Source organism: Gossypium hirsutum, chromosome A08 (assembly GCF_007990345.1).
Source record: "Gossypium hirsutum isolate 1008001.06 chromosome A08, Gossypium_hirsutum_v2.1, whole genome shotgun sequence".
NCBI classification, from domain to species: domain Eukaryota; kingdom Viridiplantae; phylum Streptophyta; class Magnoliopsida; order Malvales; family Malvaceae; genus Gossypium; species Gossypium hirsutum.
This window is the reverse complement of record NC_053431.1, coordinates 109,914,119-109,938,784: the sequence shown is the minus strand read 5'-3', so window position 1 is coordinate 109,938,784 and position 24,666 is coordinate 109,914,119. Positions and strand designations below refer to the sequence as shown.

The 24,666-nt window shown below is 37.4% G+C and overlaps 1 non-coding gene across 1 annotated transcript; it reads right to left on the bottom strand.

Annotated features, from left to right (window-relative positions):
• Positions 1 to 19,278: 19,278 nt before the first annotated feature.
• Positions 19,279 to 19,385, bottom strand: LOC121205816 (small nucleolar RNA R71). The gene has a single exon (XR_005900889.1). It is a non-coding gene; the product is annotated as a small nucleolar RNA R71 (small nucleolar RNA).
• Between the last annotated feature and the right edge of the window lie 5,281 nt (positions 19,386 to 24,666).

The window sequence follows — 24,666 nt, the reverse complement described above, 5'->3', positions numbered from 1 at the left end:
ACCGCTTTGGCTCCAAGTACAAACATTTCACAATGGTCTGAATCCTTAGACTCGGCAAATGGTTTACGCAGCGGCGGGCGGAACCATCAACAATAAAACACCGGAAGATGCCTATGAGTTTATAGAGGAGATGTCACTGAATAACTATCAGTGGCAAGTTATGAGGACAAAGCCAACGAAAACAGCCGGCGTTTATAACGTCAATTCGGTCACCATGCTCCCTAATCAGGTAGAACTCTTAAATAAAAAGATTGATGGTTTTCTTAATTCTTCATAGGTTCACCCAGTAATAAAATGAGAATCAAGTAGCGGTGGAACAAACCATTTGGAATACCAACCTTATGGCCACAACATGGATAACGAGCAATTAAATTACATGGGTAATAATCCTCGACCTCAAAACAATTCATGTAGTAACATTTATAATGCAGGTTGGAGGAATCGCCCCAATTTTTCGTGGGGCGGTCAAGGAAATCAAAGACCACAACATCCTTCGGGCTACCAACAACCACCCTACCAACAGAAAAGAAGCCAAACCTTGAAGAGATACTCTCAAAGTTTATTTTGGTGTCGGAAACTCGTTTTCAGAACACTGATACAACACTTAAAAATAAACAAACGTTGATCCAAGGGCTCGAAACTCAGATAGGCCAGCTTTCCAAACTGATCTTCAAACGACCATAAGGTAGCTTGCCAAGTAACACTGAACCTAACCTAAGGGAACAGCTCAACGCAATTAATATTCAAGATGACGAAGGAGTCATTGAGCCTGAACCAAAACCGAGGCAAGAAACAGTGGTAAGCAAAAGTCAAGGTGAGGTAGATCAAAATACAAACAAACCAGTAATTGTCGAATATAAACCTCATGTGCCATACCCCAACGCGACAAGGAAAGACCCCTTAGATGAAAAATTTGGTAAATTCCTTAAACTCTTAAAAAAATTACATATTAACTTACCGTTTATTGAAGCTCTATTGTAGATGCCAAATGCAATGAAATTTTTAAAGGAGCTTTTAGCAAATAAGTGAAAGTTGGACGAGGCGTCGCATGTAGAGCTGAACGCAGTTTGCTCGGCTATTCTCCAAAATAAACTACCCAACAAACTAAAAGATTCAGGGAGTTTTATGATTCCTTGCTTAATTGGTAGTTTAGACGTTAATTATGCATTGGCTGATCTAGGGGCTAGTATCAACATCATGCCTTACAAAATGTTTAAGCAACTAGGTCTCGGGAAACCCAAATAGACTAGGATGAGCATTCAATTAGCAGATAAAACTATAAGATTCCTTAGAGGTATTATTGAAGATGTGCTAGTTAAAATCGGCAAATTTATATTTCCCCTTGACTTTATTGTTCTAGACATAGAAGAGGATAGCAGCACTCCCTTAATCCTAGGAAGGCCCTTTTTAGCAACTGCTAAAACCATCATTGATGTTGGCACAGGTGAACTCACACTCCGGGTGGGAGACGAAACAATCACCCTTCAAGCTCGCAATTCTGACAATACATCAAGGATTGAAGGTAATTATTTAAACCATCCTACTAAAACTAACAATATGGTACAACCTACATTGCAGAAAATGAGTCTGAAGGAAGCACACGAGTCATTCTCAAGCAATAGTAGAGGACCTGTTCATGAAGATCGAAGACTACAAATCGAGGAACTCAATGAATGGCGAACACACAAACTAAGAACACCTGACAAGCCGAAACTACGCCAAAACAAGCCCGATACCTCTCCAAATCAACTTAAGGTTGGTGATAAGGTCTTATTAAATGCCGCAGATCCCCACATTGTTACTACCACACTGAATGAGGAAATCCCTCTTATGGTACTCAGTATTTTTTCATTCGGTATGGTGGAGGTGAGTCATCCCAAGTTCGGCACTTTTAAGGTAAACAACACCCGATTAAAACTTTTTTTGATGAGATTGATAGTAGGAATGAGGAGTATAAACTCCTCAAACCATCATGACCATTCACTGAAGAGGCAATTTGAGCTTAGACTATAATTAAGCACTTCTCGGAAGGCAACCTGACCACTAACAATATTAATTTCTTTACATTTTGGTATTTAACTCCTAACTTACTAATAGAAATCTTGAATACAGGTGTTTCCACAAAGACACGGCCTAGCACACAGGCATGCTAAAGGCCATGTGGAAATAGGGCAAGGATTACCCCAACACGGGCTATGATAAAATGCCACGGCTGTGTGATTTGGCCATGGTTGAGCCTGCAAAAACAGCACGGGCATGCGACACGCCCGTGTCTAACACCCGTGGTCGAACCTGCCCAATTAACACGGGCGTGGAGCTTGAATACACAGGCATGGGAGAAGTGAATGAAGTCAGACACGATCGTGCGACACGGCTGTGTGAACTCACATGCCCAAGGAACACAGGCGTGTACTAAATGTTAGACGCGCCCAAATTTGAAATTCGCGAATCACACAGGCTGAAATTGGGGACACGGGCTTGTGCCATGGCCGTGTGCCCCAAAATCTATAAATACCCTACACTATTTACTTTCTTTTCCATTCAAAAATCCTAACCCTAGCTGCTGCTACTCCACACGGCCTCCCTGCCACGCTCGTGCGCCACCTCCAACTTCATTTTTGATGCTCAATCTCTCACCCTTAGCGTTTGTTTACTCCTTTCACTTCTATTTTACTCATTACTAATGCTTATTATTAGCATAATCTTTATTGCTTTTGAACTATTTTTCATTTTGCTTATTATTTTATCCTTTAGTTTGCATTCTTAGGTTAGTTATTATACAATGCATGTTAAAATCAAGTGATTAGGGAAACTTCATCCCATGACTTTACCATGCCCATCCTCATGACATTTCCACGCTAATGCCTCTCATGTAATTTGCATTTTTCAATTATTTATCATACATTTCATGTTGTTGGGAAAGCTTCATTCTTTTGTCTTACACATGCCATTACTACATACAATGATAAAGTCACGAAATTATTATATTAGTTATGTTTGGTTGTGGCCAAAATTTGACTTTTTAATTGAAAATTATATTCCTTCTACTTTGACCACTCATCAAGATGACTTGATGATTCTGATCTCAGGTACCATGTCATCTTCAAGAGGAAAGAAAACCACCGTACCAGCCTCGAAGAAGAGGAAAGAAGCGTCCTCTTCCGTAGGTCCAACCGCGGAAATTCGTCACCCTTTCCTGCAGTTCCCCGAGGGCCCCAAGAAGAGCTTTTCCAAATACTTTGGCCCTGACCATTAATTATGGGCCGCTGCATCGACTGGGCTACCATAGAACAAGTTCAGATGGTTGACGCGATTCGGGCTCTCTTAACCACCGACCCTTGTGAGCTGTTCTTCGAGATTATCGAGCTGACATACCTTGAGCTCACAATGGAACTCTGCTCAACGTTTCATCTTCAGACCGTAATGACAAGGTACGATGATCCCAGCACGGTCCAGTTTTGCTTAGGAGGGTTAATCTACCAGCTAAGCGTCCCAGATTTTGGTGCTGCATTAGGCTTATATACGGAGGAGTTCAAGGAGGAGAATAAACTACATGCTCTCAGTCGCCACATACATTTCTTTCCTTCGAAGTGTTGGCACACTTTGCCCCTTAGCACGGCCTCCTACAATCCTATCCGCTCCAAGGCAGTAGTTCTCCCACCATCCCTAAGGTACTTACACGCTATTTTAGCTCAAATGATTACAGGGAGGCTAGAGAGCACTAACGTCGTCAACACTCACAACGTCTATTTCTTATGGTGTATGTCACAAGGCACGTCATCGACCTTGCCTACTTCATCGCCCTCGTGATTCAGCACCAGACAGAATGGCATAGGAAGGGGGTCATCTCCATTGGCCCTTATGTGACTCGACTGGCGCGAAACTTCGGTTTCCTCAACACCGCGGCCCAAGAATCATCCCTCACCCTCATTGGCCAGATGTCTCCACAAGGCATCTCGAGCATGCTTAGCATGAGGATGATCGAGAGGCGCCGAGGAACCTACCCTCCCCAATATCGTCTCGCCCAATCTACCGAGAAGGAGGCCTACGAGGACATTCTTGAGGATGTCCTTTCGCAGCACGAAGACCTACCGGCTCAGGCACCACCACCCTCTCGTCCAGTTCATGCGGTGGCTTCATATGCTGACATCTCTGAGTGCCTCACCCGATTCAAGCAGCAGTGTTTTCAATGATTTAACAACATTAATGCTACTCTTCAGCAGATTTGTCAGTACTTCCACATCTCATCGCTAGTCCCACCTCGCGAATCATCCAGCGATGAAGATGTTTAGAAATATTTATTTCTTATTTTATGTTTTTAATTTTTATTGAAACTATTTTTTATTTTTATTAGATTTTAGAAATTTTATTTTTAATTATTAAACTCGGTTATTTCTTTTTGAGTAATTATTCTTCCTAATATCCCCTAAAAAGTTCCTGATTTTATTACAGTTATATAGAGCTCTTAAGCTCATTGTCACATAGGAACTAAAACTCCACCGGGACTAATGGCCTAATGAACCTCTTCGACCGCCGGAGTATCCTCCTCCACTCTCGAACCGATTCCTCTCCAGAACTCCAGTTCGAGGATTTCATCATACAGGAAGTTTCACTTCTCTCCCTATCTTATTTTTATACTCTAATATCTATCTTTGTACATTGAGGGCAATGTACATCTTAAGTGTGGGGGGGTTTATTTCATTATCAGAAAAATCCTTAAATAATTACCTTGTTCTCTTGAAAAGCTTTCATATTATATTTAGGATAAATTTTAATTGATTTATGATTTTGATTGATATATCTTGAATTAAAACATAGGCATTTATGCATTGATTGTTTAAACTTTAAGACATTAGAGAATCAAGCATGATGACTTGATTTTTAAGAATTTAAAATTATAGGTTATTTCCCCAAGTCTAGGTATTACTTTGAATTGGAATTCACGAGTCTAAACATAAAAAAGCCATAATTTTTGTGAGATTTTTGAGCCTCTTGAGCATCTATTAATCCTTCCATGCTCACTTTTATTATTGCTTTGAGCGTGTCAGTATTGAACTGTTATTCTAGAACTTGCTTGACTATGCATGTCGAGACCACACCATCTGATTTGGTATATCAAAATGATTAAGGCACTTACGATTAACCCACTCATGCCATGGAAAGCCTACCTCCACGATTAATCCCTAGTAAACCCATTTGAGGCTAACAAGCCATTCCTTGTATTAACCTCAATATTAACCTTTAACCCATTATTGTTGAAATCCCCTAAATTAATCACTATTTTTGTCGAGATTTGAGTTGAATGGATTGCTTAGCTATGTTTTGTTCTTAATAGTTAGTCTATATTATTTTAACTTGTTCTTAAAAAAAAACTATGTATACATATCTGTAATTTCATATTCTAAGAGAAGCTCTGTTGTGCGCAAATGAAGACTAACTCTTTTTATAGTTAGGAAAATTTTCAATTCAATCTCGATTCTAACCCTTTCTTTTAGCTTGTGACCACACCCCCTAACAAAGCCTCATTACAACCCTCTAAAGACCTTTTTATTGATGTATCATCTTAAATTATAGTGGTGGAGATTTGATTTTCATGCAAGCCTATGGTAATGACTTTTCATTATTGCCTATTGAGTGCTTCATTTATTTTCCTTAAACAACTCGAGTGATTTGAGTGAATCTTTAGTGAGGATGTGAAATTCTGTAATATTCTGAATCAAAGGTAATTACATAAATAAGGGGAGACACCTATGTTTGCATGATTAAAATACTCAACTTGGAATGTTTGAAACTTTTATGTTCTTTTAGTTGAATTCTCAATATATGATTGCCTATGGATTATTTTGAGATATTATCGATAAAAATTATAAGTTGAGGAGAATTTATTTTGATTATGAGTTGAGGATTTTGCTTGAGGACAAGCAAATGCTTAAGTGTGGGGGTATTTGATAAACCGTAAATTATACATATTTTTACCCCATGTTTAATGCATTTTATGGATGATTTCTCATTAGAATTGGTGAATTCGATGCTCCTAATGCTTTAATTTCATGTTTTATACTTAGGAGAGCATAGGAGAGGGAAAGGAACGAGAAACGGGCCAAAAACGGAGAAAATGGGCCAAACTACGAAATCAACACAGCCTGGACCTCCTCACACGGGCAGACCACACGGCCGTGTCAATTTGGCAAGCTCGAACATGGACTGAAGTAATCGAACATGGGCGTGTCCCACGGGCGTGTCCCTGCCGAGCCCAAGTTGAGTCCAATTCGGAAAAAGCTAATTTTGAGGGCTTTTAAGCATTCCAAAGCCTATAAATACACCCTAGAGGAGGAAGAAAGGGGGCACACAGAAGAGGGAGTAAGGAATTACTCCAAGGAAGCCGATTGATTCATCTCAGAAGCCGGATTCATCATCAAGACTGAAGATCTCTCCTCAATTCCCCTTCAGAAGTTTTGGGTTTTCTTGATGTTTTGTATTCTTTATTTTTCTGAGATGTTTTCTTACTTAGTTATGAACTAAATCCCCTAAATACCTAAGAGGAATGAAACCTAAGATGAATCTTGTTATTATTTTCTGAATTGTATGATAAATATTTAACTTGTTCTTAATTATGTGTTCTTAATTCTTATTTTGATATCCCAGGATACTGATTCAAGATAAGCTCTTATTCAGAGGAGGAATAGACCCTGTCTAAGAGTAAATTTATCATAATTAAGCGGAGTTGATTGCGCGCCTAGACATAGGGTGACAAGATTTTGCCGTATTGGGGTGAACCCTAATAAGGGAATCCATAGATCAAGTTAATGCAACCCTAGAGTGTTAATTAGAGAAAAGTCTCGGTTATTCAATCTATAGATTAGATGTTATTAGTCTTGAATAGGGATAATAACATAACTTAGGGATCTCTATGGAACAAGTTGAATGAATAAATCGTCTGATTCGGAGCCAGAATAACAAGAAAAGTCTAGGTGGATTTTTCCTTAGGTATTGTCTTCATTCAATCAATTTTCCCAAAAGCAATTCCCCAATTCTATTCTCTATGAGTTCTTAGTTTAGATAATTAGTTAGTTAAAAACAAAACCATATTATTCTTAGGCTAGATAATAAAAAGACAGTAATTACTAGTACTTTTAGTTCCTTTGGGTTCGACAATCCGGTTTTGCTAAAACTATACTACTGTTCGATAGGTACACTTGCCTACATCGAGATAATAGTTAGTTTAAGAACGAGTAATTATAAATATTTAAAACCTATCACGAAATAACGCGATCAGTTCCATATTAATCAACTGAAGGATGGTATATTCTACTCATAAGAGAAGTATGCTTAGAACCTTATGAAAAAGTTTGGCTTAAAGAATTCCAAGCCTGCCAAAACTCCCATGTCAACAAGTGAGAAGATATGTGTAGATGCAACGAAGGTGCCCACTTCCAATACCATGTATAGAAGCATGATTGGAAGCATATTATACCTCACTGCTAATTGACCAGATTAGCGTTCCAGTGTTGGGGTATGTGATAGGTACCAAGGAAATCCTAAAGAATAACATGTCAAAGTTGTCGAAAGGATTATTAGGTATATGCATGAAATATCATATTTAGGAGTTTGATTTTCTAAAGATAGTGCAATGAACCTTGTAGGTTACAATGGTACTGATTGAGTTGGGAAAATTGATGATTGAAAGAGCACATTAGTAGGATACTTTTACTTGGCATCAGACCTAGTCTCATGGTATAGTAAGAAGCAAGCTTCAATTTCACTTTCAACGAAAGAAGTAGAGTACATAGCTGCTGGAAGCTATTGTGCTCAATTACTATGGATGAATCAGATGATAGAGGATTTTAAAATGGCTTTGCCAATGGCCACTGCATATTCTGATAACACAAATGCAAAAACATCTCTAAGAATCCAATGATGCACTTAAGGACTAAACACATAGACATTAGGCATCATTTCATTTGAGAATTTTTTGAAAATGATTCAAAGAAATTAAGGTTTATAGCAACTTAGAATCAATTTTCTGACTTGTTTATTAAGGCTTTAGACTCAGCCAGGTTAGGAATATTGAGAACCTTAAATTGAGGTGTATTAAACTTGAATACTCAACAACTAAAGGAAGACATCCAAATAGCCACACATGATTTCATTTTGGTTAGATTTGGTAATTGAATACTTTGGCACCAAATATTTTTATTTGTCAAGGGTAAAATTTGTAACAGCCCATTTTTAGGGTTAATTGGAACAGTGGTTTCGGGACCACAATCCGACATTGAAAAATTTATTTTATTATTATTTTAATATTTACAGCATCATATTAGATTTGTGTGAAATTTTCGTAAATAAATTTTACCGTTTGAGTGGTTAATTCGGTAAAAAGGACTAAATCGCGTGAAGCATAAAATTTGAATTCTATAAGTTAAAGGTATTAAATGGCTGTGATATTAAATAGTGGGACTCCTTAAGTGGTAATTATCCCATAAATGTTGATAGTGGAATTCTATGGCTTGGTATAATGGAAATTTTAAATGTTATTAAAGGTTAAAATGGTAGAATGGTTAAAATGACTTAATTAACTAAAATAAAAGCCAAAATCATGTTAATTTCCATCACCGTCCATTGAATGTAGATAAAAGAAACATCTATTTAAGTATTTTAGGGTTCGACCCTTGTTGTCTTTAATTGAGGTATGTGTCGAGCTCGATTTTTGATAATTTTTATGTTTTTGTGATTGTTGCTTCGTGTTCTAGCTAGCCCATACCTTAATTTCTGAATTTATTGATGAAATTGTGAGTTTCTATTGATGATAGCTTGATTTTTTGAGAGTTGATGATGGAAAATGAATAATTGTTGATAGATTAATATGTTTTGTTAAGTGATTTTTGGTAAAAATGTCAAATAAGGATTAAATTGTGAAAAGTGTAAATTGAGGGGTTGAAATGTGAAATAAATTGAAAATATGGGTTGAGAGTAATATATTTAAAATTCGGCTAGCTTTGGTTTGTGCTTAATTTCATGAAATTGTGATTTTATGTGGTAAGGACTAAATTGTAAAAATGTGGAATAATAGGGGAAAAAGTGTAAATTTTCCAAAATATGTAAATTGTGTTAAATTGAATGAATTAATGATTAAATAAGTAAATTTTGTTATTATATAGATTGAGAAAAATGAGATTTGGATCTAGAATGGGAGAAAACAAAGTATCGGACTGGTCGATCTGTTCCATCGTTTTGACGATCGAGGTAAGTTCGTATGCAATAAGTATTGTTATATTTATGCTTTTAATGCTTTGATAACGTATAAATTGTATATATGTGACTATTTTTATATTTGATGACATATCGGTTAAATATGGCACTTAGTGTGCGGTTCGATATAGCTTTGGCTAAATTTGGCACTTAGTGTGCAATTTGAGATAGCTTTGACTATGTACAACACTTAGTGTGTGAGACATCAAATATGGCACGTAGTGTGCGAAATATTGAGAATGACATTTAGTGTACGAGATATTGAGAATGACACTTAGTGTGCGAAATATCGAATGATTCAACGGGCATAGTTAAGACGAGAATTAAATTACAGTTGAATAAGTAATACAGGTACGTACAGAACTTATGTGAGAATCGAGTGAAAGTAAATTGGTGAGTTCATATTGTATTATATATATTAAATAAGAAAGAATTGAGTATAAGTATGTTTCATGTCAAAATGTGTTTATTTGACTATAATGAAGTATATATTGAATGTTATGTGAGATATGAATAATAGTTGTTTAAACTAAATATACATATGGAAATAGACTAATAATACCATAACCGGGTTATGACACGTGAAAGAAAGACCACGACAGGGCCTTGGCAATGTATGTGTAAGACCATAGTTGGACTATGGCAACGAAAAATTTATGAATTTGTATTATAAGAACTTATAAACCAGAGAGGTTTTGTAAGAGTATAGGTGATAAAAAGAAAGGTATTAGTACAAGTATGTATGGAAAACTGCTCAAGTATTGAGTTATATAAAGTTGAGAATTTGAGAATGAGGACATGAATAATTTGATGTTAGCTCATGAATTGATGTTTTAAATGTTAATGATTTATCTATTTTGAATTGCTATATGAATGTTGTGATCAATTTAAGTTCACATATGAACTGACTAAGTTGTGAAGCTTACTTTGTGTTTTTTTATATTTTATATTGTCTCGGACGTTCGCTCCGATTAGAAGTCAACGGAGATTGCATCACACTATCCGGCTATTGATTTTCAGTATTTTACACCTTGTGGCTTGGTTTTATGGCATGTATAGGCTATGGTCATCTGAAATGGCTTATTAATGATTTTGGTTGATGGTTATAATGTGGCTTACGATTTGGCATGGTTGGTATAAAATGTGTATTTGGCTTATGTTATGTATTTGTGTTTTGGCTTGGAATGCAAATGTGGTAATAATGTGGTTTAAGAAATGGCATGTAAGGTATGATTTATAGATGATGAATTGATATGTTTGAGAGGCATGATTTAGTTGATGGTAAGGTGATGAAAATACATTTAGAAGTTATGTGAGGTTGAGGATAGATGGCATAATATGTGTATGAATTGGCATGTTTTGGCTACCTATATATGCATTGAAATGGTATATTTTGGTTGCTTTATGTGCATGAGAAAAAGGGTGGCAAATTGGCTTTACAAATGGCTTATTTTTGTCAACAGGGGTAAAGACATGGGCGTGTGTCTTAGCCGTGTGCGACGCATGGTCATGCTGCATGGCCGTGTGTCCCTTGGGGTAAGCCTTCGAATTAAGTCAGTATACCCTACAGGTTTGGCACGGCCTAGACACATGGGCTGGCATATGGGCGTGTGGTCTGCTGTGTGACCGGCCATGTGACTTAAGTCAGTAACCCCTCTAGATTTCCCACGGCCAAGGCACACGGACGTCTCTCCGATCGTATGGTGAAAGTCAGTAGGTATGCCTTATTTTCACACGACCTATGACATGGGCATGTCTGGTGACTGTGTGAGGCACACGATCTGTTCACACGGGCGTGTGATATGTTTGGAAATTTTCTAAATTTCTCAAAGTTTGCAAATGTTATCGGTTTAGTCTCGAACCACTTCTAAGCATGTTTTAAGGTCTTGTAGAGCCTTATAAGGGACATTGTGAATGATTTGAATGGATTTTGAGTATGAATGTATAAATTTATGTGAATGAGGTGTGTTATCTCGTAATGCTTCGTAACCCTATTCTGATGATAGATACGAGTTAGGGATGTTGCATTTAATTGGTAGCAGAGCTACAGTTTAGTCGATTCTAGGACTAACGTAGCGGGTGAGAGTCTAGCTATACGTGCCATATTTAACCTGTGATAGTGTGATATCTTCTGATTCTGATGAGAATTATTTTAATTAGATAGATATACTTTCCAACTGAGCTAATTCCGATAGTATAGAATGTTACACTCAAACGTTTGATTGAAAATGTGTTGGTGATGAGTTGAAACTTATAAAGGTATGAATCAGAGTGCATGATATTCTGCTCTTGATAAATGTTATAATTATATGAGTATATGAGTTGTGATGTTTGGTCTATGATTGCTATGTGAACATTTTGATTGTGAATTAATGATTTGATTTAGCGTATTAGCTATGTGTTAAGTACAAAAGTGATCATAAGTAAATGATTGTTAAATGTTTTGAAATGAGGAATTAGTAATGAACTGGTCATTCATAATAGTATGTGTGATGTACATGTTTACATGAGAGTTAAAATTTTAGGCTTTAGAACCCTTACCCCCTCATCGGTAAAGTATTGTAATGAAATCCGTATTACATAGATTAAATAAGCTTACAAGTGTTGAATTATAGAGTTTCGTGATTGAAAAATTAGTACTGTAATTAGATAAGGGAATGAGTCTGCAAGTGAATACAGTAACAGAAAAGATATTGGATCATGTTGAAAGCTATTCGTAATATGCAAAGTCACTGTAAAAGAATAAGTTGAATTCGATGAGACGAAAATATTCAGGTATGATGTCTAAAGAATGTATTAACTCGAAGTTCTTTTGAATTAATTTCTGCTAGTGATAAGATAATGTGAGATTATTGATGTCAGAAATAAACAGTGGAATAATGTTTAAATTGAAATGATAGCTGAGTGTAGTGGTTATAGTCGGGCAGTTACTATGGCTTCTTTTGGGCATTCTATGTGCGTATTTATTCTCAGAAGTATATGTGACTGTTTAATTTCATAAGGAATTCTTATCGTATAAGAACGTTAGCTAAACATACTGTTAGATGAAAATATTGTTGGTCTGCTTGAGCTATGATCGACATTGCTTTATCTTTCTCTGGTATTCTATTCCTTTGTGTTGATAGGAAAGTCGACGGTAAAATCCATATGATGCTAGTATTCTGTTTCTACTGGTTATTAGTCTGTTGAATATACATGAAGATTATATTGCTTCTGTTGCTGTGGATTTCAGTGCTTATGAGTGACGTTTTTCCTTCTGGAAATTTTCCGAGATATCATCGAGACCTTTATCATTCTATATGGGTTGTAATTTTCAGAAATTCTATAGAGCTCAACAATTTAAGATTTTTCTACCTCAGTTTTATTATGATTCTATGTGATTGTCTCAAGAGATGTTCTTTTGATGAAGATGGCTATATCTAATATGACAAAAATTTCTAGTTTGATCATGGGAGTATAGTGGTATAGTTATCAAATTCATAGAGGTTGTGATTTTGCACTGGTTACTATTGAAATCATATTTGAATTTATTGTGTTCAAATGCATTATTAATAGCTGGGACATTACCTATTTGTGCAGTTGAGATGCCGGCCTTATTATGGCACTATGATTTTAATCTATCTGATGGTTGTGGCTTTAGTATAGTTCAAGGCTCCGTTGTTTAATAATTGAAAAGTTATTGTTTGACAGTCGAGACCAATGCAGTGGTTTAGTCTGATTTGAGCTATTTGCTTGAAAGGTTAAAGGAGTTATATGTGTTTGAGGTTATCCTCAGATCCGTAAATAAATTTTTGTATGTTCATGGGTTAATTGATAAATAGTCTGAATGAAGAATTCATATTCCAGAAGACGTGATATTGAATTATATTTATCGGAATAGTTTTATTGAGAAATGTTTTTGTAAACTAAAGTTGTTTTGATTGAGAAAATCATCGTGCTTGTGAAGTCTGCATGATATGATAATTATTAATAAAGTGGTAATCAGTTGAAGACATTGTCAACTGAAGCATCAGTTCTGGTTCAGCCTGCGCTTGGCAAAGAGTTTATGATTTTCAGTCATGCGTCATGATATGATAATTATTAATAAAGTGGTAATCAGTTGAAGACATTGTCAACTGAAGCATCAGTTCTGGTTCAGCTTGCGCTGGGCAAAGAGTTTATGATTTTCATTCTTGTGTCATGAAATGATTTGAAGTGTGTTATAATACAAGAATGTATAATGATAGATTATACTTACACACAGTTAAAGCAGTATGAAAAGAGTTTTACGACTTATGAATTGGAGATGATTGATAAGGTATTCACGTTAAATAGTCAGTGGCATTGATTGTTTGGTGAGTAATGTAACCTATTTGTTGACCGAAAGACTGTTTAAAATATTTAATGTTACAGAGAGATATGAATTTGGGACAACAAAGGTGGCTTGAACCGTCAAAAGGATTTGAGTTAGAAACTGATTTTCATCCAGGGAAGAATGATTACAGTCACGGATATTCTGAGCAAGAAACCTTTACGTGTTTTATGAGCGATGAATATGCGATTGATCTAATCGAATGATAGACAGATATTAGCTGTGTTAAAAGCATGCAACGAATTTGTGAAGTTCAGAAATGCATCAGTAAATTGCAAGTTAAAAAGGGGTTTAACATAAATTGATTCATGATTCAAAATTTTAGTTTATAATTGATGATTATTTGATGTATCAAAATAGGGTTTGTGTACTGAGAAATCCAAAAATTATGCAACGATTGTTACATATGGCTCACAGTGGTAATTATTTGTTTCATTTGGGGAGTACTAAGATGTACAATAATAGAGACAGTTATACTTGTAAATGAGTTTGAAATGTGATATTTCTGACTTTATAACCAAATGTCTGATCTATCAACAAGATAATGCTAATCATTAAGTATTTTCAAGACTGTTACAGCATGTGTTGCTATCTGAGTGGTAATGAAATAGAATTTCGATGAAGTTTGTAAAAGATAGATGTTATCTGAACTATTGTTGACTATTAGAAGAAGTCTGCATATTTTATCTCTATACGTACAAATTTCTCTTATGATAGATTAGCTGAATTATACATATCAGAGATTCTCAGATCACACAGCATGCCAGACTCCATTATTTCGAGTAGAGACCTGAATTCTATATTTTGATTTGATAGAAAACTACAGTAAGCTTTAGATAAACTGTTTCAATTTAGTATTGCATTAAATTCTTCAACAGATGGCTAATCTAAGAGAGAGATTAAGATTCATAATGTAACACTCCAAACCACGCCCAGACGTTACGGCCGAATCCAGTGTGTCACATTGAAACGTTACTGTATAGGTCATGTCTTATCTAAAATCTTTCTTAGTGATTTAAAGGGGTATTTTCGTTATAGATTAAAGTGAATGGAAGCTGTGCACCAGGTAGGATGCCGGAAAAAGAGGAGGTGAGTCTATTAGACTGCTTAAGTACCAAGCTCTCCACGGATCCACTCCTACACATGCACATAACCATTGCTACACTTTAACTGAATGATTGTTCAGGAAAAACCATTTCATTTTAAGCCTTTGAAAACACTTATTAATTTTTTGAAAACATTTTCATTTCGGAAGCTTTATCTTGTTTCACAATATTTTGAAATCAGGTAATCTCTTTTAAAAACGTGCCCTAGAGCTATTCAATTTCACACATTTAAATCCATATCATGCCTAAGCTAATAATCATACTAAAGCAATTAAAAATAATTAAAGCGGCCTTATTACAACTTAAAACCCAAAGCAATTAAAGTAAATGAAACTAATCCAGTCATAAGAAGAAAATTGAGCTTGCAAAACATGTGGCCACTCCGAATCCCTCTCAGCTCCAAGTCCACTATGGTTGGAGGTTACCTGCACGGATAAAATTAAGGGGTGAGTTTGGAAAACTCAGTGTGTAAAATAACCCAACCATAGTCCAGGTCAGTTCAAACCACAAAAACAGATTAAGTTGGGCCTTAGCCCTATATAGAATTCAGAATGAAGCCCATAGGCCCATAACAGAAACAGAACAGATATATCTTGTATGCAGAAAACCCAACCCATATCCATCTATATACACCCCCGTGCTAACCTTACACCATTTGGGGAGACTACTCGACCCACCCATCTGTTACACATCACAAAATTTGCAGCTTGGCTGCCAGAACAGATATTGTGACAGAGTCACCAGATATAGATATTGTGGCAGAACCACCAGAAACAGATATTTGTGGCAGAGCCACCAGATTAGATATTTGTGGCAGAGCCACCAGAACGCTTCCTCCATCAATATAACCCATATCCCATGCAACAGATATACATGTCATGGCATACAACAAACAGAATTAGAATATCATGCATTTCAGTCAAAATTAACCCTAGGGGTATAATGGTAATTTTGCACCTAGGGGTATAATGGTAATTTTCATACTTAGGAGTATTTTAGTGAATTTAACTATTTTAGGGTTTACACGCATATTACAGCCATTAACACATTAACATAAACACTTACTGAACATTTTTACCGAATTGGGCCTGTTGGGCCATTAACCCAATTTCGACCCATTAAGCCTAAATACACTGAAGTGCACGGAATTACACACTCTGCAATCATATCGCTTGTGATTACCAAAATTAACAACCAAACCATCTCACGAGCGCTCGCACGCTTGCAAGTTCACAAAATGCCAGCTTTTCGGCATTTCAGCTTTTCGGCTTTTGCCGATCTAGTCTATGAGTGGGTGTCGTTTACACACCTGATTTACAACAACTGCTACCTAAATCTCCCACGATATCCTACAATCATCACTAGACATATCAGATCCAAAATATAATGGCAACCATCATAAACTTACTTACCATAATCGGCCATCAATACCTATGGCCCTTGAGATCCTACCTTTGCCAAAACTAGAGACTAGATCTAGATCTAGTCGTTCCACTTGTCCAAGCCTTCGATCAGCAGCCTCTAGATCACACTAACACCAAAACAAATCAATTGTTACAACCTTTAGAGCCTTAAGCTCCAATCGACAGCCTCCCTATGCCTTTAGGGATTTTGGCTTTTCTAAAACCCGAAATAAAGAATAGATCTGAGTACCTACCTCAGGTTCTTTCAACCAAAATGATTCCACTTCAGTTTCTACTCAGATGTGATGCAGATCCAGCCCTTAAACACTAGCAGAAATTGAATCTTAGAGATCTAAAGATTTGGCTATATGTCCCTAAAAACTATGGTGTTTTCGGCTTTTGGAATTGTGAAGAGGAGTATGATTTGGTATGGTGGTTTTTGTAGTGGTATTGCCGACAGGGGTTGAGGTTTAGAGGATATGAAAATCAGCCAAAAGAGATGAAGAAAATAGGAGGATTTTGACTAGAAGAAATCGGCACAAGAAACAACTTTCGGGATTTCGGCTTTTATGGCAATCGGCTATAGAGGTTTAGAAAAGAATGGGAATGAAAGAGGAGATGAGTAGAATGGTAGGAATGTTTTGGCCAGAGAAGAAAAGAAGGAGAAAAAGAAAATAGAAGAAGAGAGGAGAAGAGAAGGAAGAATTCGGCACTCAGGAGATCTAACTTTGCGTTTTTCGGCTTTTTGCGACGCTGAGAAGAGAATAGAATGAAAGTGAAGGCTTTAGATGGCTAACCCTAATTTGGAAAAACAAAAAGAAAAAAAGCTTGCCCTAATGGCCATTCAGACCCACGGCCCAACCTTCCTAAAGCCCTAGCCGAATTTCCACTAAAGCTCTATCACATGTCCGGCACATGCACAAAAAAAAAGTAACAATACGCTTACCTTGAGACTTGAACTCTGGATCCCCCTAAACATCCACACGTCACTTCCCAAACACCTAGGTGGCGCCACATGCCACTTTACCACAGATCTTTTTGTGTCCTATTTTACCACCTCAATTTTAAAAGCCCATATCGCCAGAACCCTCTCTCTCCAAAATTAAAATTCAGGAATTGCCTCAAATTAAATTTACTCTTGGGCCTTTTAAAGGCCCACCAACATACTCAGACCCAAATTATTAATAAGGCCTACTACCCAGATTTCCTTAAGAGGCAAAATTTAAGAATTTTGCTAAAGCTATGGGCCGAGCCCTGGACCTTTTTCCCACACCATAAACCCTTCGTAATTTATTTAATTACTACACTAAACATATAAAATAAAAATAAAAATAATAATAATGATAACATCCAAATTATTCGGGCCGTCTTCTACTCGAACCCAGACTCAAGGCCTAATACTTCCAAGCCCAAAAATCCGGGCGTTGCACACAAGGTAATGTTTTGTTATTGTGTTTTAAAATTTGAAAGGAACTGAGAAAGACATTTACTGTGAGATAAGTTTGCGTATAATAATAGTTATGAGATGAGTATTAAGATAGCATTGTATAAGTATGGTATGGTTGAAATTACTGAACCTCGTTGTATTGAATCGAATTTTGATAAAAAAGAAATACTGGGTCGATGTGATTAGAAAAACTGAGGAGAAATGAAAGTCATTCATGACAGTCTAAAAGCAGTTTCAGATTGGCAGAAAACATATGCGGGCTTGATTTGTAAAAGCATTGAATATCAGTTAGAAAATTGAGTATTTGTGTAAACCGTAATTTATACATATTTTAACCCCATGCTTAACACATTTTATGGATAATTTTTCTTTAGAATTGGTGAATTTGATGCTCCTAATACTTTAATTTCATGTTTTATACTTAGGTGAGCATAGGAGAGCAAAAGGAACGAAGAAACGGGCCAAAAATGGAGAAAATGGGGCAACGTACGAAATCAACACGGTTTGGACCTCCTCACACGGGCAGACCACACGACCGTGTCAATTTGGTAGAATCGTAGCACGACTTACACGGATAGAACACACGCTCGCGCCATTCTAACAGGATCGAGCACGGCCTGAAGTAATCGCACACGGGCGTGTCTCTACCGAGCTCAAGTTGATTCCAATTCGGAAAAGGCTAATTTCAAGGGTTCTTAGGCATTCCAAAGACTATAAATACACCCTAGATGAGGAAGAAAAAGGATGCAGAGAAAAGGAGGCAGGGAACTGCTCAAGGGAAGCCGATTGATCCATTTCAGAAGCCGGATTCACCATTGAGACTGAAGATCTCTCCTCAATTTCCCTTCAGGAGTTTTGGGTTTTCTTTATGTTTTGTATTCATTATTCTTCTAAGATGTTTTCCTTTTTAGTTATGAACTAAATCCCCTAAATACCTAAGGGGAATGAAACCTAAGATGAATCTTGTTATTTTTTTCTGAATTGTATGATAAATATTTAACTTGTTCTTAATTATGTGTTCTTAATTCTTGTTTTGATATCCCAGGATACTGATTCAAGATAAGCTCTTATTCAGAGGAGGAATAGACCTTATCTAAGAGGACATTTGTCATAATTAAGCGGAGTTGATTGCGCACCTAGACATAGGGTGACAAGATTTTGCCGGATTAGGGTGAAACTTAATAAGGGGATCTATAGATCGAGTTAATGCAACCCTAGGGTGTTAATTAGAGAAAAGTCTCAATTATTCAATCTAGGGATTAGATGTTATTAGTCTTGAATAGGGATAATAACATAACTTAGGGATCTCTACGGAACAAGTTAAACGAATAAATCGTCCGATTCGGAGTCAGAATAACAAGTGAAGTCTAGGTGGATTCTTCCTTAGGTATTGTCTTAATTCAATCATTTTTCCAAAAGTAATTCCCCAATTCTATTTTCTGTGAATTCTTAGTTTAGATAATTAGTTAGTTAAAACAAAACCTCCTTATTCTTAGGCTAGATAATAAAAAAGGCAATCATTTAGCCAACTTCTTGGAACTATGCGATACAGTTAAAATAAATGGTGTTTCTGATGATGCCATTCGTCTTCGGCTATTCCCTTTTTCATTGAGAAACAAAGCTAAACAGTGGTTGAACTCATTACCATGAGGGTCAATTACTACTTGGGAAGAAATGATCGACAAATTTTTACCAAAATATTTTCTACCGGCTAAAACGGCTAAATTACGTAATGATATCTCTTCTTTTATGCAGATGGATTTAGAAACACTCTACAATGCATGGGAGAGATACAAGGATCTTTTGAGAAGGTGCCCTCACCATGGGTTACTGCTTTGGCTCCATGTTCAAACATTCCATATGGTTTGAATCCTTCGACTCGGCAAATGGTTGATGCAGTTGCTGGTGGAACCATCAATAATAAAACACCTGAAGATGCTTATGAGTTTATAGAGGAGATGTCACTGAATAATTATCAGTGGCAAGTCATGAGGACAAAGCCAACAAAAACAGCCGGCATTTATAACGTCGATTCCGTCACCATGCTCTCTAATCAGGTAGAACTTTTAAATAAAAAATATTGATGGTTTTCTTAGTTCTTCACAGGTTCACCCAGTGATGTAGTGTGAAGCAAATGGAGGTGGAACAAGCCATTCAGAATACCAACCTTATGGCCACAACATGGATAACGAGCATTTAAATTACATGGGTAATAATACTCGACCTCAAAACAATCCATATAGTAACACTTACAATGAAGGTTGGAGGAACCATCCCAATTTCTCGTGGGGTGGTCAAGGAAATCAAAGACCACAACATCCTCTGGGTTTTCAGCAACCACCCTACCAATAGGAAAAGAAGCCAAACCTTGAAGAGATGCTCTCAAAGTTTATATCGGTGTTAGAAACCCATTTTCAGAATACCGAGATAGCACTTAAAAATCAACAAGCGTCGATCCAAGGGCTCGAAACTCAGATAGGCCAGCTTTCCAAACTAATTTTCGAACGACCACAAGGTAGTTTGCCAAGTAATACTGAACCCAACCCAAGGGAACAGCTCAACGCAATTAATGTTCAAGATGAAGAAGGATTTGTGGAGCCTAAACCAGAACTGAGGCAAGAAACTGTGGTAAGCAGAGGTCAAGGTGAGGTAGATCAAAATACAACCAAATCGATGAACGTCGAATATAAGCCTCGTGTGCCATACCCCAACGCGACTAGGAAAGACCGCTCAGATGAACAATTTGGTAAATTCCTTAAACTCTTAAAAAAACTACATATTAACTTACCATTTATTGAAGCCCTATTGCAGATGCTAAACGTAGTGAAATTTCTAAAACAGCTTTTAGCAAATAAGCGAAAGTTGGACGAGGCGTCGCATGTGGAACTAAACGCAGTGTGCTCAGCTATTCTGCAAAATAAGCTACCGAACAAATTAAAAGATCCAGAGAGTTTTACGATTCCTTGCTTAATCGGTATTTTAGATGTTAATAATGCATTAGCTGATTTAGGGGCTAGTATCAACGTCATACCCTACAAAATGTTTAAACAATTAGGTCTCGGGAAACCCAAATAGACTAGGATAAGCATTCAATTAGCAGATAAAACTTTAAGATTTCCTAGGGGTATTTTTGAAGATGTGCTAGTAAAAATCGATAAATTTATATTCCCCGTTGACTTCATTATTTTAGACATAGAGGAGGATAGCAACACACCTTTAATTCTAGGAAGGCCCTTTTTAGCAACTGCTAAAACAATTATTGATGTTGGCACCGGTGAGCTCATGCTTCGCGTAGGAGACGAAACAATCACCCTTCAAGCTCACAATTCTAACAACACATCGGAAATTGAAGGTGATCGTCTAAACCATTCTATTAAAACTGACCATATGATACAACCCACTTTGCAGGAGATAAGTCTGAAGGAAGTACATGAGCCACTCTCAAACAATAGTAGAGGATCTATTCATGAAGAACGAAGCCTGCAAATAGTGGAGCTAGATGAATGAAGAACACATAAACTGAGAACACACGATAAATCGAAACTACACCAGAATGAGCTCGATACCTCTCCAAATCAACTTAAGGTTGGAGATAAAGTCTTATTAGATGCCACAGATCCCCACATTGTCACTACCACACCGAATGAAGAAATCCCTCTTACGGTACTCAGCATTTTTCCATTCAGTACGGTGGAGGTGAGTCATCCGAAGTTCGGCACTTTTAAGGTAAACAACTCTCGTTTAAAACCTTATTTTAAGATTGATAGCAGGAATGAAGAGTATAAACTCCTCGAACCACCATGATCATTCAACGGAGAGGTAAGTCGAGCTTAGACTATAAATAAGCGCTTCTCGGGAGGCAACCTGAGCACTAACTGTATTAACTTCTTTAAAAATTTAGTCTTCAACATCTAACTTACTAACGGAGCTCTTGAATACAAGTTTTCCACAGAGACATGACCAAGCACATGGGCGTGCTTATGGTCGTGTGAAAACAGGGCAAGGATTTTCTCAAACACGGGCTACGATAAAAGGCCACGGCCATGTGACATGGCTGTGGTCGAGCCTGCCAAAACAACACGGGCGTGCGACATGCCTGTGTGGAAGACCCGTGGTTGAAACTGAGAAATTAGCACGGGCGTGCGACACACCCGTGTCTAACACCTGTGGTCGAACACGCCCGTGTCTAACACCTGTGGTCGAACCTGTCAAATTAACACGGGCGTGGGAGAAGCGAACGAAGCTAGACACAGTCGTCTGACACAGCCGTGTGAACCCACATGCTCGAGGTACACGGGCATGGGACAAATTTTAGACGCGCCCAAATAGGAAAACCGCGAAACACACAGGCAAAAATTAGGGAACACGGGCGTGTGCCATGGCCGTGTGGCCCAAAATTTATAAATACCCTATACTATTCACTTTTTCCCCATTCAAAAACCCTAACCCTAGCCACTGCAGGTTTACACGACCTCCCTACCATGCCCGTGCGTCGCTTCCCACTTCATTTTTGACGCCCGATTTCTCTCCTTCTAGCATTTGTTTAGTTTTCCCCCTTTAATTGCACTCATTTTTCATGTTAGTTATCACAGTACTATGCAATTTTCATGATTATTTTCATCTCTCTATCACTTACATTTTACTCATAGCACAAGTTAGTTTGTTTTCATGTTCAAATTCTTACTCTTTATGTGATTTCTCTACTTTATTTAATTAGTAGGAGTAAATATTCATGATTAGAACAATATACATACTCATGCCTTTAGTGTTGACACTTTTCATCCGTCACACATGTCGCATTCCATGAAATTCGTTGCTAATTTTTATGCCATACAATTGATTGCCTTGATTAACTTGTTAGTCTTAGTAGTTACTGAAATTATGGTTGTTACTTCCAAATTATTTTCATTTTACTTTGATAATTCCTCAAGATGAATTAATGGTTTTGATTGCAGGTACCGTGTCATTTTCACGAGGAAAGAAAACCACCGTACCTGCTTCAAAGAAGAGGAAAGGAGTGTCATCTTCCGCGGGTCCAACCACAAAAATTTGTCACCCATTCCTTCAGTTCCCCCGAGGGCCCAAAGAAGAACTTTTCCAAATACTTCGGGCCCGATCTTTAATTGCGAGCCACTGTATCAACTGGGCTGTCGTAGAACAAGTTTAGTTGGCTGATACGATTTGGGCCCTCCTAACCACCGACCCTTGGGAGCTGTTCTTTGGGATCATCGAACCCACATACCTCGAGCTCACGATGGAACTCTACTCAACGTTCCATCTTCAGACTGTAATGACAAACTATGATGATCTCGACATGGTCCAGTTTTTCCTATGCGGGTTAGTCCCCCAGCTCAGCGTACCAGAATTCAGTACGGCACTGGGTTTATATACGGAGGAGTTCAAGAAGGAAAATGACTTAGATACTCTCACTCGCACATATATTTCTCTCCCTCGAAGTGCTGGCACACTTTAGCCCTTGGCGCAGCCTCCTACAATCTTAGCCACTCCAAGGCATCAGTTCTTCCACCATCCCCGAGGTACCTACACACCATTTTGGCTCATACAATTACAGGGAGGCGAGAGAGCACTGGATTCGTCAACACTCATGACAGCCTACTTCTTATGGTGCATGTCACACAGGCACGTAATCGACCTTGCCTATTTCATTGCTCTCACGATTCAGCACCAGACGGAGTGGCATAGGAATGGGGTTATCTCCATCGGCCCCTATGTTACTTGGTTGGCTCGACACTTCGGGCTCCTCAACACCGTAGCCCAAGAATCATCCCTCACCCTCATCGGCCAGATGTTTCCACAAGGCATCTCGAGCATGATTAGAATGAGGATGATCGAGAGGCACTGAGGAACCTACCCTCCCCAGTATCGTCTCACCAAATCTACCGTAGAGGAGGCCTACGAGGACATTCCTGATGATGTCCCTCTACAGCACGAGGACCCACCGACTCAGCCACCACCACCCTCTCGTCCAGTTCATGCGGCGACTTCATATGCTGACATCTCTGAGCACCTCACTCGATTTGAGTAGAAGTGTTTTCAACGATTTGACAACATTGATGCTACTCTACAGCAGATTTGTCAGCACCTCCACATCTCATCGTCAGTCTGACCTCGCGAACCATCTAGCGATGAAGATGTTTAAAAACATTTATTTATTATTATTTTATGTTTTTATTAAAACTACTTTTTATTTTTAATTTTAGTAGATTTTAGAATTTTATTTTTAATTATCAATTTTGGTTATTTTTTTATGAGTAATTAATTTTCCTTATATCTCCTAAAAAGTTCCTGATTTTATCACAGTTATATAGAGCTCTTAAGCTCATCATCACATAGGAACTAAAACTCCACCGGGAAGGGTTCTCCACAACTGCCATGTCTTGCTCGACCACGACCATAGCTACCACTAGATATAATATTCTTTTGGTGCAGGACTTATGGACTAATGAACCTCTACAACCGCCGGAGTATCCACCTCCACTCTCGAACCGATTACTCTCCAAAACTCCAGTTCGAGGAATTAATCACACAGGAAGTTTCACTTCTCTCCCTCTCTTATTCTTATGCTCTAATATCTTTCTTTGTACATTGAGGGCAATGTATGTCTTAAGTGTGGGGGGATATTTATTTCATTATCAGAAAAATCCCTGAATTATTGCCTTGTTCTCTTGAAAAGCTGTCATATTATATTTAGGATAAATTTTAATTGATTTATGATTTTGATTGATATATCTTGAATTAAAACATAAGCAATTATGCATTGATTGTTAAAAATTTAAGACATTAGAGAATCGAGCATGATGAGTTGATTTTTAAGAATTTAAAATCTTAGGTTGTTTCCCTAAAGTTTAGGTATTACTTTGAGTTGGAATTCACAAGTTTTTAAACATCAAAAAGCCATAATTTTTGTGAGATTTTTGAGCTTTTTGAGCATCTATTAATTCTTTCATGCTCACTTTTATTATTCCTTTGAGTGAGTCAGTATTGAACTGTTATTCTAGAACTTACTTGATTATGCATGTCGAGACTACACCATTTGATTTGATATGTCAAAATGATTAAGGCACTTAGGATTAACCCACTCATGCCATA